Here is a 16157-nt window from a genome sequence, read left to right on the forward strand (position 1 = left end):
TTTTAATTGTAGTTGAGTAACATAGAGTAGTTTAGCATAAAGACTGGAAATCAAGGGTCACTGCTATGCTGCCTCTGTCCAAAGATGACAAAATCTGTCTATCAGCACTTAAAAGCTTGCCAGTAAACATGTAGCCCCAGCCTTGTGCTATTATCCAAAACCTCTCCAGTGAAAGCACAGAGAAAAATCAACCCTCACAGCCCACTAAATGTGTTGTAATCACTAGATTTCAAATTAACATGCGACTTAAAACAGTAATCAGTTACCCCCCAAGAATAGGTGGGTTTCCATCTACATGTTTTTGTGCACTTCTTTAAAAAAAAAAAAAATTAGAGAGGAGCAAAAACATTTTCATACTTTGTCGGGGTATCAATAAGCAAAATTCAATGACGTGCGATGGAAACAAAAAGCGCCTGCATCACTCAAGAGATGAAAAATAGCGGCAGATGAAAACATCAGATCTGTTCTTCCCTCGTTCCGTTATTCTGCTCATACTTGGTTTCGCGTCCTTCACGCCTCCAGCAGCAAGCTAAAAGCGCTGCGAGTAAAATATTCTTTAAAGATGTTCTCCCTTATTTTGCTTTGGCTAAACTCGGGAAAAGCTATGCTGGAATTTTGTTAGGGATGTATATTGTCACATTTTCTTTTTACATTTGGAGTAATCGCGAAGAGAAGGAACAGAATGTAGGATTTAGTGGTTTGTTGTGGTGAACTTGAGGATTGCAAAGACCTTGTCTCACTGTTGCCTTCCAAGTGTGTCCGGGAGCCTACGGTGGCTGTGAAAGTCACAAAAATGCAGAAGGTTGTATCTAAAGCCAGTGTTTGGTTTGCTGGTTCTGGGGTAATGTAAAACATGGCAGTGCAACATGTCAGCCTCCATGGAAGACGACCCACGACCTCTGTAGATATAATCAGCTCATTTTAACAAAAACACAATGATTCTCATTATGCACTAATCAAAGTAATATTATGCTCCATTTTTACCATATTCTGCCAACAAATCCCTGCACATGTCACACACTGGACATTTAAAGTAAAACATAAAATATGAAACACTTCCATCAAAGCACAACGAAGTAAATCCCACATTTGTGTAGCTTGTCGATCAGTCACTTACTCACACTGTCTTGTGTCAGGCAGATGTGGTCAGAACGATTTTCTCTGACGGTTAGCATTTTACAGGCTGTCTTTTTGTCTCTATATCTCCTCATTATCTGTGACACTGGTATTTCTTGTCCGCCTGACAGATGATTCGGACCCCGGTCTGTTTCTGCAGATGTTGCGAGATGCTGCTTTGACTTTCATTTGACAAGAATTTATTTCTGTCAGAAAACTCCTGTAGGTTAAACTGGACAAACTGAACTAACTGAAGGCTGCCAAGCTCTGATAGAAATGCTAAAAACTGACTTGGAGACAATAACTTTTCTATTATAGCAACATTACTACCATTATTTTACTGTATCACTACCATATTTTAATTAATTTATTTCTCATAATCTCCTTAAATTATGTAAGAAGAGGGTTTAACAAGTGACTCCTGCTGCAGAACACCTTTTAACTACAAACTGCCAACTGCTGAGGGTTTATGGTTCTCAACCTTGAGATTCTCACGATCAAACCTCAGGTTATCAGCATTTTAGCAGCAACTGTTATATATTAGTGTTCTGTAACTTCATCCTTATAGAAGTTTTCATTTACTGCTGGAGCAAGTATCTTTAAACACTGGATTCAGCTTCCCTAAAATGGAATTCTGTAAATTCCACATTCTGTTTCAAAGGATATGATTCATGCAGAATATAAAAGCTGATGCATGCATTTCACTGTGGAGGAAAATATTTAAACACGTGTTCAGTTTGTTGGTCAACATCAGCATCATCATCTTCTTCTGCAGCATCAAACAATGTTCAGATTTCAGTGCTTGAATGCACTAAAGTTTTTTAAAACTGTGCCTGCAGATGCTGTTCACAATGATGGATTATCTCAAGCAGGTTCCAAGCAGGGCTCGAAATTAATTGTTTCCTCCTCAGTGTCCCACAACTGTCCCAAATTCTATTTTCATCTGTCTGACTTTACAACCACGGTCACAAATTTAAATCACCCTGGTTGTTTGGCTACAGTCCTCGTTATTCATTTTCATCATTGATTGAGTTACTTTTTCTTGTTTATTTCTAACTGTGGGTCAACAAATGCATCACTGCAAACTGCCGTGCAAATACAAACCTGTTTTTGATGCAGAGATAGAAATTTAAAACACGAGCACAAGATAAGCTGGTTAGTCAACTCAACCAATAATTTAAAGATACAAAAAAATCTGTTTTTTATTTTTGTCAGTTTTTCCTCAAAGTAACTAAATAGATTACATTTTGTAATGCAAGTAAATGTACTTGAAAATCTACTCATAAGTACAAAATGTTTAATTACAGTTATTTGAGTACTTAGTAGTTACTTCCACCCCTGCTAGTTACTTAGTGACAAACACACACTGAATTAATTCTCCTCAGCTTTAAGAAGCATTCCAGCATCTCTCAGCTCATGGTTTTGACTGTACGCCCTGAACTTTCTTTTGTATTGCTCTTTGGTTCAGTCCCAGAGTTTCCATCAGTGTTGTTTCCAGACACAGGAGGCAGCTGTTTTCAGCTAAATTCTCTGATAAACCCACTGAATGCTACCGTCTCAAACCTCAGACAGACAAAGTCACTGAACATCTGAACACAGGGGAGCATTTAGTAGCTAAAAATACAGATATTTTCCTTGTGAGTCGGTGGATAGAAAACAAAAGCGGAGCTAAAAAGAAAGGAAACATGGTATTTGAATTCATCGAATTCTCCAAAAGCATTCTAATGTTGGATCTGTATCTGTTGGACTTGCAGGCAACTCATTGCTATGATATTTTCAGAACACTGCTTTGAAAAATTATTTAAAGGTCCGCTAACTTTTTTTTTTTTTTCAAGGACCTTCACCTCATGGTCTTCATCAGCGGATGGAGTTTGCTCATACATATAAAACAGTCTTGATCTGTCTGACTAGTCTGCTGGTGTCTAAAAGTGTTCTCTTCTCAGAACATGTAACTTTTCAAATAACTAAAAGAAACATAAACCTCGCTTTACATCAGAATAAAAGGGTTTAAGAGGGAGAATTACTCAGCAACATCAGTGTGGAGGGTGTGAGGAACATTGTTTACTCATGGTTCATTAGTTTTTTGTGAGGTGGTTTTCTCCCTTTAGGCACCCTCCATGCTAAGTAATGCTTTTCTTCTTTTTACTACCTGCAATTAGCCTTGTACATTAAAGTGCTTGCTGATGTCTGACTAATAGCGAGTATCTATCACACCCCGCGAAGCAGCAGGTCTGTTCTCAGCTGAGAGCATGCTGTGTCATGTGTATCTAGGAAACATCCCATTTATTTATGCAAATCAATCAAAGCATCTAACTTGTTTCCTTGCATCCGGCTCAAGCTCCGATCATGAGTTTATTGTTAAAATGCATTTGTGCAGTATGTGAGGATCTGGATTATGTTTACAACAAAGTGAAGTAAAGATCTCATCATCTCATAAGCATCTCACTTATAAAACTATGGGAGTAATTGGCATTAAAGGTACTATATAGTTTTTGTAGTAACGTCACGGTTTGCCCTCTAAACTGCCCTTCTAGTGGACAAAATATAATAAAATGTTCTCTAAGGTGTCCCTCCAGAAAATGCAATGAAGTGTCATATGAATTTCCCTACGTGCTAAAAACTTATTTGGCCTTTAAATAGTTAAATAGTTCCCCATTGTTTTTGTACAACAAAACAATTTTAATCCACACCAAGAAGCTAAACTTTTTCCACCTTCAATGCAAAACGTTTTTCACCGCGTTGGTGCCCTTTGTATTTTTTTTTGCCCCTGCCCCTCAGACAGCCTGACACACCACTGTAAACAACAGAGAAGACAGTACGCTGAATATTTAATTTAAGCCAACTTCTGTGCATCTGAACCACAGAAAAGTTCAGGAAACTATGTGGAAGCTATTAAAACTTGGAGAGAAGGACTTTGTCAGCAGGAAAAGGAGGCAACATTTTGAGAAACACAGGTTAATGGATCTGTATGAGCTCAGAATGCTGACCCGACAATTTTCCACCCCAAAACAGAGAACTGCCTTGTTTTTTTGCCAAACTCATATAGAGCTGAAGACCTTAAATGTTACAAGGTTTGACAGTGTGTTGATGGTGAGGGAGGCTCAGGTTCACCTCATCAGTGACATGTATTGTGACCAACAGGTGATCAACTGATCTTTAGGAAAAAAATGCTGATCTGCCATATGAACAATTCAAACGTCCCTCTTTAACCAATTTATTAAAGAACTGATGCGGAACAGTGGTGAGTTTGAATGCATTGCTTACGGTCAGTAGCGCCAACATGGCTGACCTCCACATTAATGACGTGCTGTGAAAACACTCTACGTGATGAAATGTACGTCTTACTTCCTTTGTATTGCCACTGTGTGAAGGGTTGTAATGTCACCATAAAAACAGCCTGTGGACTGATTTCTAAAAGACTGGAGACGTTTTTTCCAGAAAATCGTACAGGATGTGATGCTCCAGAGTGCCTCGTGTCCCTACAGTATACAGCGCCAACACTGTGCAGCTCCAGCCAACACTAGAAATGGAGTCAGCTGCAACCCACTACAACACAAGCCAAACATTATTTACCTCCTTTATCAATCACGTTCAGTTTTGGTAAATGCCCAGGACGCTCGCGTGTCCCTCCGGAGGGTAAGTTCTGCAGTTCATTTAACGGCCACCAGTCTCATTAATGATAAAGTAGTGGTAGTAAATAGTTACTTTAATGCAAAGTCTAGTGCTTAAATAATGTATGTCAACACATTTCTATCAGTTTCCCATCTCTTAAAGCTTACTCTTAAAACGACTGATGTATCTTTTGTGCTTCACTTGATGAGGACATTAAAATAAGATTGTGGTGAGGAAAAAATCAGGCCATTTCGCTTGACTTCACAAATGTGTGTCAGAAAAATGTGAGGAACAAATTGCTCAGCTGTTACCACAGCACACACTTGCCAACCCTCCCAATTTTTCCCGGGAGACTCCCGTCTTTCATTGCCCTCTCCCGTTTTCCTGCCAGAGCCACAGTTCTCCCGTATTTTCTCCCGGTTTCAGACGTTTTTCTGGCACCGCATGGTGCGTATAAGCCCCGTAACTCTAAAAAGTCTGCTGTTTCCAGTGTAACACAGCTACACAAAATGTTGTTTCATGATGCAGGAGAGCTCGGGCCTCATCCTGTGACTGAGGGTCATGTCTCGAAGCAAACCCTGGATTTGTTCGCATTGTTTCTTTATTCCTTCAACAAAGGGACAGAAAAAACCTGGTTATGGTTAGAGGAAAAATCATGATTTGGGTTAAAATAATCACTGTAGTGTGATCTTTTGCAGGCCTGGTGTTCCCTTAGACATGACTGTGTGTGAGAGATGGAGAGAGAAGTGGAGAGTAAAACAAATTTCAGATATTCTCATTTTATATGGAAAGATTTACAGGATTTTTTCTCTCAGAGCAGCCTAACCCTTTGAAAAAATAGTCAAATATTCACTTTCTGTCATAGTCATAGTTATAATAGTTCAGTCATAGGTCATGTGCAGGCATCTCTTTGCCCAACAATGTGTTCATATTGTTATTATTATTTTCTTTAAAAGAAAAAAAAGGCACCAGATTGAAGGATATAAAATCTATGAAAATCTACTTTTGGTTTGGTTTTGAAAGTTTTGAGGTCTCGGGGTTAGCAAGTATGTCACAGGAAATAACTCCAGCACTCCAGTGTCTTTATACAAGGACAGTGATGCAAAATGTCTTACAAATGTATTCTACATTTATGGAAAAATGATGCAATATTTGTCACATAAGAGGATAACAACTCAGTGAGTCTGGATCTGCCGCCGGAGCTGAATTAGACATGCATTATGTATTAAGATGTGGCTTTCACACCAACCTACCAAAGGACAGACAGACAAAAGAAAGCAAAAGGCTGAACAGTGCTGTCAAGAACACGGAGCAGCGCAGGATGAACTGAAGCTGCAGACACACCTGGGGCTCAGTGATGAAGACGGTTTGAGCCACAGTGTTGTGCCTGTCACTGAAACTGCTCCCTCTGTGGTGCTTCAAAACTACTCCACACTTTAGCAGCAGCAAACCTCCAACAACAGCCCTGTGGTTAATAACAGTTATTTCCCCTTCAAACATTAACCTCAGTCTTGTGCTGACCAACCTAAAGCTACTGTAAAATACCAACACCGTAGTGCTGGTGAACTCAGATATTTGGATTTCAATAAAAATGTTTTTCCTGCAATCAGCACAATCAGTGCTACACATGCCCGTGCCTGTAATCCATTATCAAGATGTTCATAATAAGGGAATAATGTAACTTGATTACTTTTCATTACTTTTGGATTACCTCATTATACAAAGATGGTGAAACTGTCTAACTTAAAGTGTTTTTAGGGCCACAACTAATGATCATTTTCATTCTCCATTACTCTGTTGATTATTTTCTCAATCAATCAATTAGCTTTTTGGTCCATGAAATGAGAGAAAATGGTGAAAAATGCTGAACAAAGATGACGCTCGCAAATGTTTTGTCATGTCCTCAACACAGAGATATTTAGTTTACTGTCAGAGGAGAATAAAGAAGCAAGAACATATTCACATTTAAACTGAAATCAGAGAATTTTTAGTTCTTTTTTTTAACAAAAAATGACTCAAAACAATTAATCAATCGATTAATTCTGTCACAGTGTATGTCCACGTGCTCCAGATGTTTGGACCTGTTTTTCAAGTCTTTCCTGTAACAAATATTTTTATTAACGATTAATCTGTTGACCATTTTCTCCATTAATCAATTAGTTATTTTGTCCATAAAATATCAGAAAATGTCCATCACAAACCAGAAAATATTGACATTTATTAAATTAGTCTGCATCTATTTTCAGAATTGATACGTTTTGAGTCATTTTTTTAATTAAAAAAATGTCCTTTTCTGATTTCAGTGTCTTAATTTATTAAAAATATATTAATTGTTGTGGCTCTAAGTGTCTCATGTTTGTTGTTAGGTTGTTTTTAGTTTGTACAGATTTTTTTTTCTTTGTTGTGCACCATTTATTGATTGACTGAGTGATTTAAATACAAAAAAATTATGAAATTTCCACCCAGCGAGGCATTTTTTCCCTCCCTCAAACTGTAATCCTCCTAATAATCCCCATTTGTCCCCAAATGTATCTGTAATCTGATTACATTTTTTAAATCTGTAACTGTCATGGAATACAGTTACCTTTTTTTGTATCCAGATTACATAATTACGTTACATGCAATCAATTACTCCCCAAGCCTGTTCATAATGCATCATCATATGATTACAGCCTTGTATAATTTAGCTATACGCACTCAGAAATATTCATAAGAACATTATGACATTATGTCTATCATGCATGCCTGTAAATGGTAATTTTTCAGATTTCAATCCACACTGAGATTAAGAAAATATTTGTGATAGATTTACCTCTAAATCCACATCATTTTGTGCCGGGATTAGACTCTAATTATGAATGTTGGTACAGGAACATTCTGAACGCCTGACGATATTACAAACATGGCTTGACGAAGCGCCGCCTGATAATCCATCGTGATGTGAAAAACTTCTGTTTTTCTGTTTCACAGGTTCTCTTGAGGAGTTTGTACGGGACTAGTCCCCCATAGCAACATACCTGAGGGAGGAAGGGTCAAGAGTATTAAGTATGGGGGTAACAAATATAATATGCTTGTTTGCATGTTTGTTTGTTGTGGTTCTCATTGTATTTTTGTCTCAGCTGCGGGTCTATTTTGTATCACTTACTGAAACTGTTTAAAGCATTATAAACAGAGCATCATAGAAAGTGCTTAATAGATTTATTTGTAAGTTAACGGATGAGTTTCCTGAACTCTTCCCCGGTGTGATATTTTAAGTAACTTTGAAGGTTTTCAGCATATGCAAAAAGCATGTAATGAGATTACCTCATTAATTATTTACAAAGCCTCCTCCTGGCCTGAGTTTCTGAACTGAGTGTCATTTAATTTGTTCAACTGCTGCTTTAAATGAATAACTGGCTTGAGTCAGTGGATCTTAAGCTGTTAAGATTTTAATGGCTCAGTGGCCGTGTGTGTCACACAGCTACCAGATCATTTTACCTGTCAACCACCTGTTTTGATTTATTTCCCTCGTGCATCTAAGTGGCACACAGCAGAGCGAGAGGATGTGACTCCTGGAGCAAAAACACAAACAGTTATACAGCTGAACACTGCCTCACTTTGAGGGTCTTAATTCTTAATCATATAGTTTAAAAATTGTGTTCTATAATTTTAAAATGAAGCTGTTATGAACGCTGATTGCTTATTCATGAGTGTACTCTGGATTATGACAAAAGAGTGTTCCTTTTTCCACAAGAAAAACTATCTGGGACACACAAGATACAGCTGAGAATCACAGACCTGCTTATGCGCAGTTTGATATTGACGTCTGGTGTGAAAAATGAATTGTTATGGCAAAAAAATCCTTGTGCATCACACACTGAATATCTTAAGCTGTGAGGAGCTAATGAGATTCTGCTGGAACCTCTCGTGTCCTGCCCTGAGACAGGGGACATCAGCACTGTGCACCAAACATTGCACTGGAGACATAATATTTTAAATAAAGAGATGAGAGGTGTTATTTATAAAAAAAAAAAAAAATTCTCTCAAATTCTGCACAGCGCATAATCAGGCGAGTTTTGGTTTCCACAATAAGCCGTTAATTATTGTCTGATTCTGGCTGAGCGGGCCCCTGCAATCACCAGTGCTGAGCTGAGACTGAGACTGACTTGGCCTATATAACAGTTAAGCCTCATTAGCCACAGCCTCAAACCTGCAAGAGACTGGGGAGGCAGAGAAACACAGATTTCTCCTGGTGACAACGAGACAACAGATTCCCACCAGTGCCACAGTGGGTACGGCACGTAATTGGACATATCCCAATTCCCCAATAGAATTTTCCTGCTGGCCTCCTCCAGCACTTGGAGAAGCGGTCTCCTTTTTTCAAAGAAAACCTGTGTGATTCTTGACCTCCGTGCTGCACAGTGGCAGCTGAAACCTGCCGCCCTCAGGCTACACGATCTCCGGATGACTGAAGGAAACCTGCAGAGAGCTGCTGTGAAAATAATGTCAGGTTTACGGCTTAAGATAGGTGGAATCTTTTACAATCATTATGCATGTTTATACAGCCTATATAACTGACAGTGAGAAATTACATTTTTTTTTCTATTTCTCTGTCATTAGCATAATAACGTAGCATGTTATTATATTAAAATAACCTGCTGTGAAATCTTTGACTGGGTAGGCAGTAAATGATCAATGTAGCATATGTTTAAATTCAATTAACATGGACATAACATTAGTTAGGCTATAAATCAACAAATAGTACATTTGTAGGGCCTACTGCCAAGTAAAACAAATGGACACGTCTCGCTTGCAGTTTGTTCACACATTGCAGACTTATACAACACAATAAACGCTGACAGAAAATGTGGGAAATTCTGACAGATCACAGATCTCAGATTTCAGTTTTCCTTTACCTTTGCAATGTGTGCATTGACCTGCGCTGCTCAGGGACGTGTCTGAGAGACTTTTTTTGTAAGGCGACCTGAGAGTGGACAGTCTGTTTGAAAAGTTTGTGTAATCTTTAACCCCCTTCTGCTGGGTAAGACACCGCAGGTCAGGTGCTGGTTTCCCATCAGTGACCACAGCTCTTTGTTCTTCACAAGGCAATGCTGAAAAGAAATATTCAGGCTGACCAGTGTTACTAAAGAATAATTATATTAATTTACTTATTATTTGTTGGCGGCCTTGGCGGCTGATGTGACCTGCACACACACATCATCATAAGAGCCTGAAGACGTCAAAGAGTAACTCAAGTTAGGGAGTAAGTTAGGGAGCGGTCTGACTTCAGAGCTAAGCACAATAAAACTTTTGAAAAAGTTCTTAAAAAGGCAGAGGCAGCATCGGTCTGCGCTTCAACACTAGTCAGTCAACACAGTGTGAGAACCGACTGCACATGCACAGACCTACAAAAACTCTGGTCTTAGTGCAGACAGAGGCACAGAGAGCCTCTGACTCTGAGGCAAAAGGAACAGATTGTACTTTTAATACAACTATTCTAGACTAGTTTTACTGGAGTAGCCTGCGTGTAAATCTCCTCTGCCTCCCCTGACTGCACACCAGTGTTATATTAACACCCGAACATTAATGTATGTAATTGTCAAACATCTCATCCTAAAACCATGGCAACTAACATGTTGCTATTAAAGCCTCCTGTCTAATGGACTGCTGTGAAGCTTGGCTGCAAGGATGTGTTCCCTTAAGAAGCATTAGCGAGGTCGACCACAGATGTTGGGCGATGAGGCCCCGATCGCAGTATTCCACTTCATCCCGAAGGTGTTGGACGAGGATGAGGTCAGGACTCTGAGCGAGCTGGTCAAGTTCTTTCACACCAAGCTGTGGAAACCATTTCTTCACCTGGCTTTATCTCCACAGGCATTGTTATGTTGAAAAAATTATTACCACAAAGTCTGAAGCATATCTTTAAAATGACATTTTTTTTGTTGTGGCGTTAAGCATAACTGGAACTAAGAGGGCAAGCTAAAGCCATAAAAAGCAAAACCAGACCAAACAGCTGTTTTAATGCCATTTTTTACTTGCTTTTCATTTTAGTTTTAATACTTATGACGATATCGATGTCCAGCTCGTAACTGATCTTAGTTTGCCTTTTTTATCTGCACCTCAATGACATCATACTGTATTTGACTTTGCTGCAGTCGAGCTGAGTCAACAGCAACGGCGTCTTACTGGTGTTTTAGTCAGAAAAGAGACACTCATCCGTTCTGTGGTAAAGGTGAACATCTGATCAACAACGGATCCGCAGTTTGACATTTACGGCAGCGAGAATTTAATCGTCCTGCGTTATAATGAAGGCCTTTTTAATCATTACTCTCAAATATTTTGACGTATCTAAACCACATTCAGAATCAGTCAAATTATACAGAAGAAACAAAAAAACGAATAAGTAAAACTCAGACTGGAATAAATGCTTGTTCACATCTTTTATTACTTTACTTTAGATAACTGATAGGGAAATTATTTTGCCCACCCAAGAACTAAAGTTGCTAAATAAAATAAACGGGTTCTGTGATATTAAAATTCTGTATCTCTTTGGCCCAGTATGACTGGAATCTGCTTACCTGCGGCTTTAAAGAGAATTACAGTTTCTCTGTAATATAGATTTCCTTGATCATTTCAATAAAGTCTTGTATTATAGGTGGTTCCATCAGTAAAACTGTTCTAGTAATGGTTTTCTTACTTGCGGACAAAATAATCTTCAATAAATAACTTGTGTCTTCCTAAAATCAGGTTTGCTTTTTCATGCATTTTTCAAACTTTCTAGAGGCTGTTTCAAGCAGAAACCATAGACCTCTCACCACTGCAGAAGTAACTAGTTACTATATTTGTTTGTGAGAGTTTTTGAAAAGAAAAACACTCATTTTATTTTGAAAGTAGCCAAAAACATCAAGAGATTGTTCAAATTCACTGTAAAATCAAAAGCCCTCTCCGCTCATTGACTAGAATGCGCATAAGAGCTCCCTTCTGTTCTCCCCCTGGCCGTGCAAGTAGCACATCCTGTTTGCATACATTAGTCAAAGCAATGATGTGGATTTATGCATCACTTTGATGTGTTTTTGTTTGTAATCCACTGTCCCTTTCTGTGGCGTTAGGGCTCCAGCTGCTTGAAATTCAAAGCGGAGAGAGGGGTTAATGACACCGAAAGTAAAGCTGGGCTTAGATGAGAATGAGAATGCCTCGTTATGTAAAGCTCGAGGTCAGCTCAGACACTGAAATGTGAGGAAAATAGTTTCCCAAATCTTGGATTATAAAAGGATTGAGGATTTGCGTGAAAAAATATGATTAGAAAAATGTATTGTCTGTGGTGAAAGTCAAAATTGGACATGAGAAAGGTTGGCCACTGGTTAAGATAAGGCCAGGGAAACACTTTGGATGTTGTTTGGCTGTTAAAAAGTAGAAAAGTTAGGCTAACTGGAGGCAGGCTTTAGCCATGGGTAAAGCAAAAAGTACAGCCCCAATTCCAAAATAGTTGGGATGCTGTGTGACATAAAAAACAGGTTATTAAATGATTTAAAAGCAACATGATGGCGGCATGGTGGTGCAGTCTCTTCGTGTCCATGAGGGTTCTCTCCAGCTCTCTCAACAGTCCAAAGACATGTAGCATCACAGGTTAACTGATAACCTGTTGGTGTGAATGTGAGTGTGAGTGCTTGTCTGTCCCCGTGTGTCAGCCCTGCGTTGAAGTGGCGACTTGTCCAGGGTGCACCCCGCCTCTCGCCCAGCGTCAGATAAGCTCCAGTCCCCCTCGCGACCCATCAGGATAAGCGTTTACGGACGATGGATGGATGGATGGAAAACCAACATGGCTGCATAAAGGACATTGCTACATGGGCTCGGGAACATTTCAGAAAACCGTTGTCAGTAAACACAGTTTGTCGCTGCATCTCCAAATGCAAGTTAAGACTCTTGTCATCCAAAGTGGAAGCCATACATCAACAACATCCAGACATGCTGCTGACTTCTCTGAGGCCTGAGCTCATCTGAGACGGACTGATGCAAAGTGGAAAGGTGTGCTGTGCTGTGTGAAGTTTTTGTACCAAAGTACCAACCTGGTCCCGTTTCCCGTTTGCCTCCTTCGTGCTACGTGTCATAGTTTTAGCTTTGTTAGGCCAACACTATGCTTTTCAAATGGTCAGTTGCAGTATAGTTCACATCTAGGCTACTTGCCTTACATCATTAGTTTAAAATTAACTTCATGAACAATAATGAAAACGTTTTTGTGCAGAACACATCATGAGGATGTTGTCATTTAATCTGCCTGTTCTTATAATGATGGTAGCCTAATGAAATATAGGACCTCTCCATAACAATGATCCAATTTGTGGCAAATGTATCAAGTTGTATCAAATCTTTTGTTTGTATGCAATGATTCACCCATTTAGCTGTATCATTTATCCTGGCCTTTCAAGAGGTCTCCCACTGTGGCTTATAAGTCCCGATTTTTATATTTTGTGGGCTGTAGGTTATTTATTTATTGGAACTATCACAAAGTCTCATCTTGACTCTTAAATAGATTAAGCAGATGGTCTTTAGGAGGCACGGCTCGTTTGCTAAAGTGAGGTAAAATGATTATGGCAACACTTGTTATATTAAAATGTCATTTATGAGCCTTTGCAAATGATAAAACAACGTGGCCACCGTGGCGACAAACAGCTTACAGGTTACGATGTACCATAGCAGTTGTTCCTTAAGAGCACTCACTAAGGGACAGTCTGAGAAACATTCCTAGGAAAAGAAGTTCCTTTGCAAAAGTAGACCTTAGAAACCTTTGTAGAACGCTAACGTATATCGAAACTGAGGAACGCAGCCCGGATTGTTAGCAGCGTACAGTTTAAAAGCCAGCATCTGTGATGGTATGGGGGTGTGTTACTGTCCATGGCATCATGGGTAACTGTCACATCTGTGAAGACCCCATTAAAGCCTGAAAGGTGCAAAATGGATTTGGAGCAACACATGCTGCCATCCAGACGACGTCTTATGTCAAGACACATTCTGCACATGTTAAAACAGCGTGTCGTCATAGTAACAGAGTGTCAGTACTACACTGACACTCCTGCAGTCCAGATATGTCTCCTACAGAAAATATGAGGCACATTATGAGGTGGAGCAGCTAAATTCATACATCATGCAAGAATAAGAAAAAATTTAACTTTCAAAACTTCAAAATTGGTGTCCTGTGATTTAACTTTTTCCTAACAAGTTCCAGACATCAAATCCACAATTAATAATTAAGTTTAACAGTTTGAACACCGAGTGTCTTGTCTTTATACCGTATTCAACTGAATTTAGGTTGAAATGATTCACAAATCATTGCATTCTGGTTTTATTTACATTTTACTTAACATCACATCTATTTTGGAATTGGGGTTGTGGAAAGAAACAAAAGTAAAATAGTATTAACAGAACATTTCACCACTCCAACCACAGTGCTCTTGTGTTCCAGTGCATCATTTGTATGTTTGACTATGCATGTGAGAAATTAGAATACACCTCCTTATTCCACTTTTCTTGCAATGAGCTCTCTACATTTGCATTTTAAGACGTGTTTATTGCACAAACTTAATATCATACTGTTGAAAATGAGGTTTTGTCCAACATTTACAGGACAAGATTTGCAAATAAACCAACTAACAATTAGATTATGTCTTTGCTCATAAGCAAAAATCTCGGTTAGCTGTCCCTAACTGTTCATCACTATGTTAATCAATTTAAGAGTGAAAAACGTCTCCAATGTAACTCCATCTTGTTTATATCACATAGCTCTTTTTGAAACGTCCCAAAACTGTTTAATAACCCAGCAATTATGCAACCTCATGAATCTTAAACTGTCAGTCTCCCACTGCACTAAAATTATTACTGCGCACTTTCTAAGATTAGCAGTTAATGAGCTTGACAATTTTAAAAGTTCGGAGTGTCGCAAAAATATGACCCAAATTTCATCCTGGACCATGAATAGTAAAACTGTATCAACTGTAACTGTATGCATATCAACTTTTTAATATACTATAAATATTCATTAGAATGTCCTTATGCTGCAGCAGCCAGTTCAGGGTACAGATTTCTGTTCCCGAGCAATAGAGAGCATCTCACAAAGCGGGGAAATGGATTTAAAACAAGGGACACGCCTGCCACTGAACTTTGATGAAACTTCTTGGCTGAGGAGGATGATTTTATTTTTCCTAAGGGGCCGTACTGCAAGTGTTATGCATACTGAAATACTGTTCAGTCAGCAGTTAAGTGAGGACCCATGTGACCATTCAGCTGCAGAGTGCAAATTACTTAAAAGGCTCAGTCTTTAATTGCAGTAATCTGCCCTTGCTGGAACACTGTCACTCCTCTATTGGCCACCGTAACGTACTAATTAATTATACTGAAGAAGGTTAAAACATACTGTACTCGATCAGGGGATTTAACCATGATATCTCCCTAATCTTAACCAAGTGAGTTTAATTGACTAAACCTCATCATATGCCGTGATCACTTTTTAGTTGCCAGAAAGAAAATTGCAAATGTATGTTTATAAGTATTTATCAGGTCATTATCAACACATATATAAAATTACTACCTCAAGGTTTACGCCTCCACCAACCAGCATCCATGCCTGTATAATATATGTAGTGAAGACTTTGAAAGAATTTAATAAAAGGTATTAAATGTGACATTTAGGATCCTAATGTATAATTTCCTGTCAGAAAAATGACGTCCTCACTTAGAGACTATTTTTACAGGGAAGTACAGAAGACTGATAGAGGGCTGAATGTTATTATGTCGCAGTGAAGTCGACCTTTTGGATATAAAACGTCACCGCTTCATCGTATTAGATATTTGTGTGTCATTTTGTCGGTCTGTCTAATTTTTTATAGCCTTCAAAACAGTAGACCAGTAAAGGAAAAAATACTTGTTTAACATGTTTAAATAATGAAAAGATATGTGTCAAAGTTCAGATTTCAGTTCCCAAATGCAGACAGAGACTCAGCTGGCAGGGTAGAAGGCAGCTTACAAAGTTAAAGAGGTCACATTAACAGGCTTATAATTGGCGACAGTCACACAGTCAGAGTGTGTAAACAAATTTGAAAAAGCAGCACGTAGTCAGAACAGGTAACAGGGTGCAGGTAGGAAACTGGCAACGTTGGCTCAAACACTGCAGCAGCAACAGATCCAACAGATGATCTGACAAAAAGCTGGCAGAAAAACTGTCCGCAGCAGTAAATAAAAAAACTCAAACACTCGCATTAAAATGATGCCAAATATAGAACTAGAAAAATGCATCTTAGTAATAAAACTCTGAACAATAAAAACTTCCTTTCAGTGGCCGAGGAGACAAAGAAAAGCTGTCACCTTTTTTTTTTATGAATAATTACAGTGGTGACCCGTTCACCTGCTTTAAATGAATGGCTAATGAGTTCAGTTGGAAAAACAACAATAATATAAAA

This window comes from Lutjanus erythropterus, chromosome 13, assembly GCF_056507025.1.
Source record: "Lutjanus erythropterus isolate fLutEry1 chromosome 13, fLutEry1.hap2, whole genome shotgun sequence".
Lineage (NCBI taxonomy): Eukaryota > Metazoa > Chordata > Actinopteri > Lutjaniformes > Lutjanidae > Lutjanus > Lutjanus erythropterus.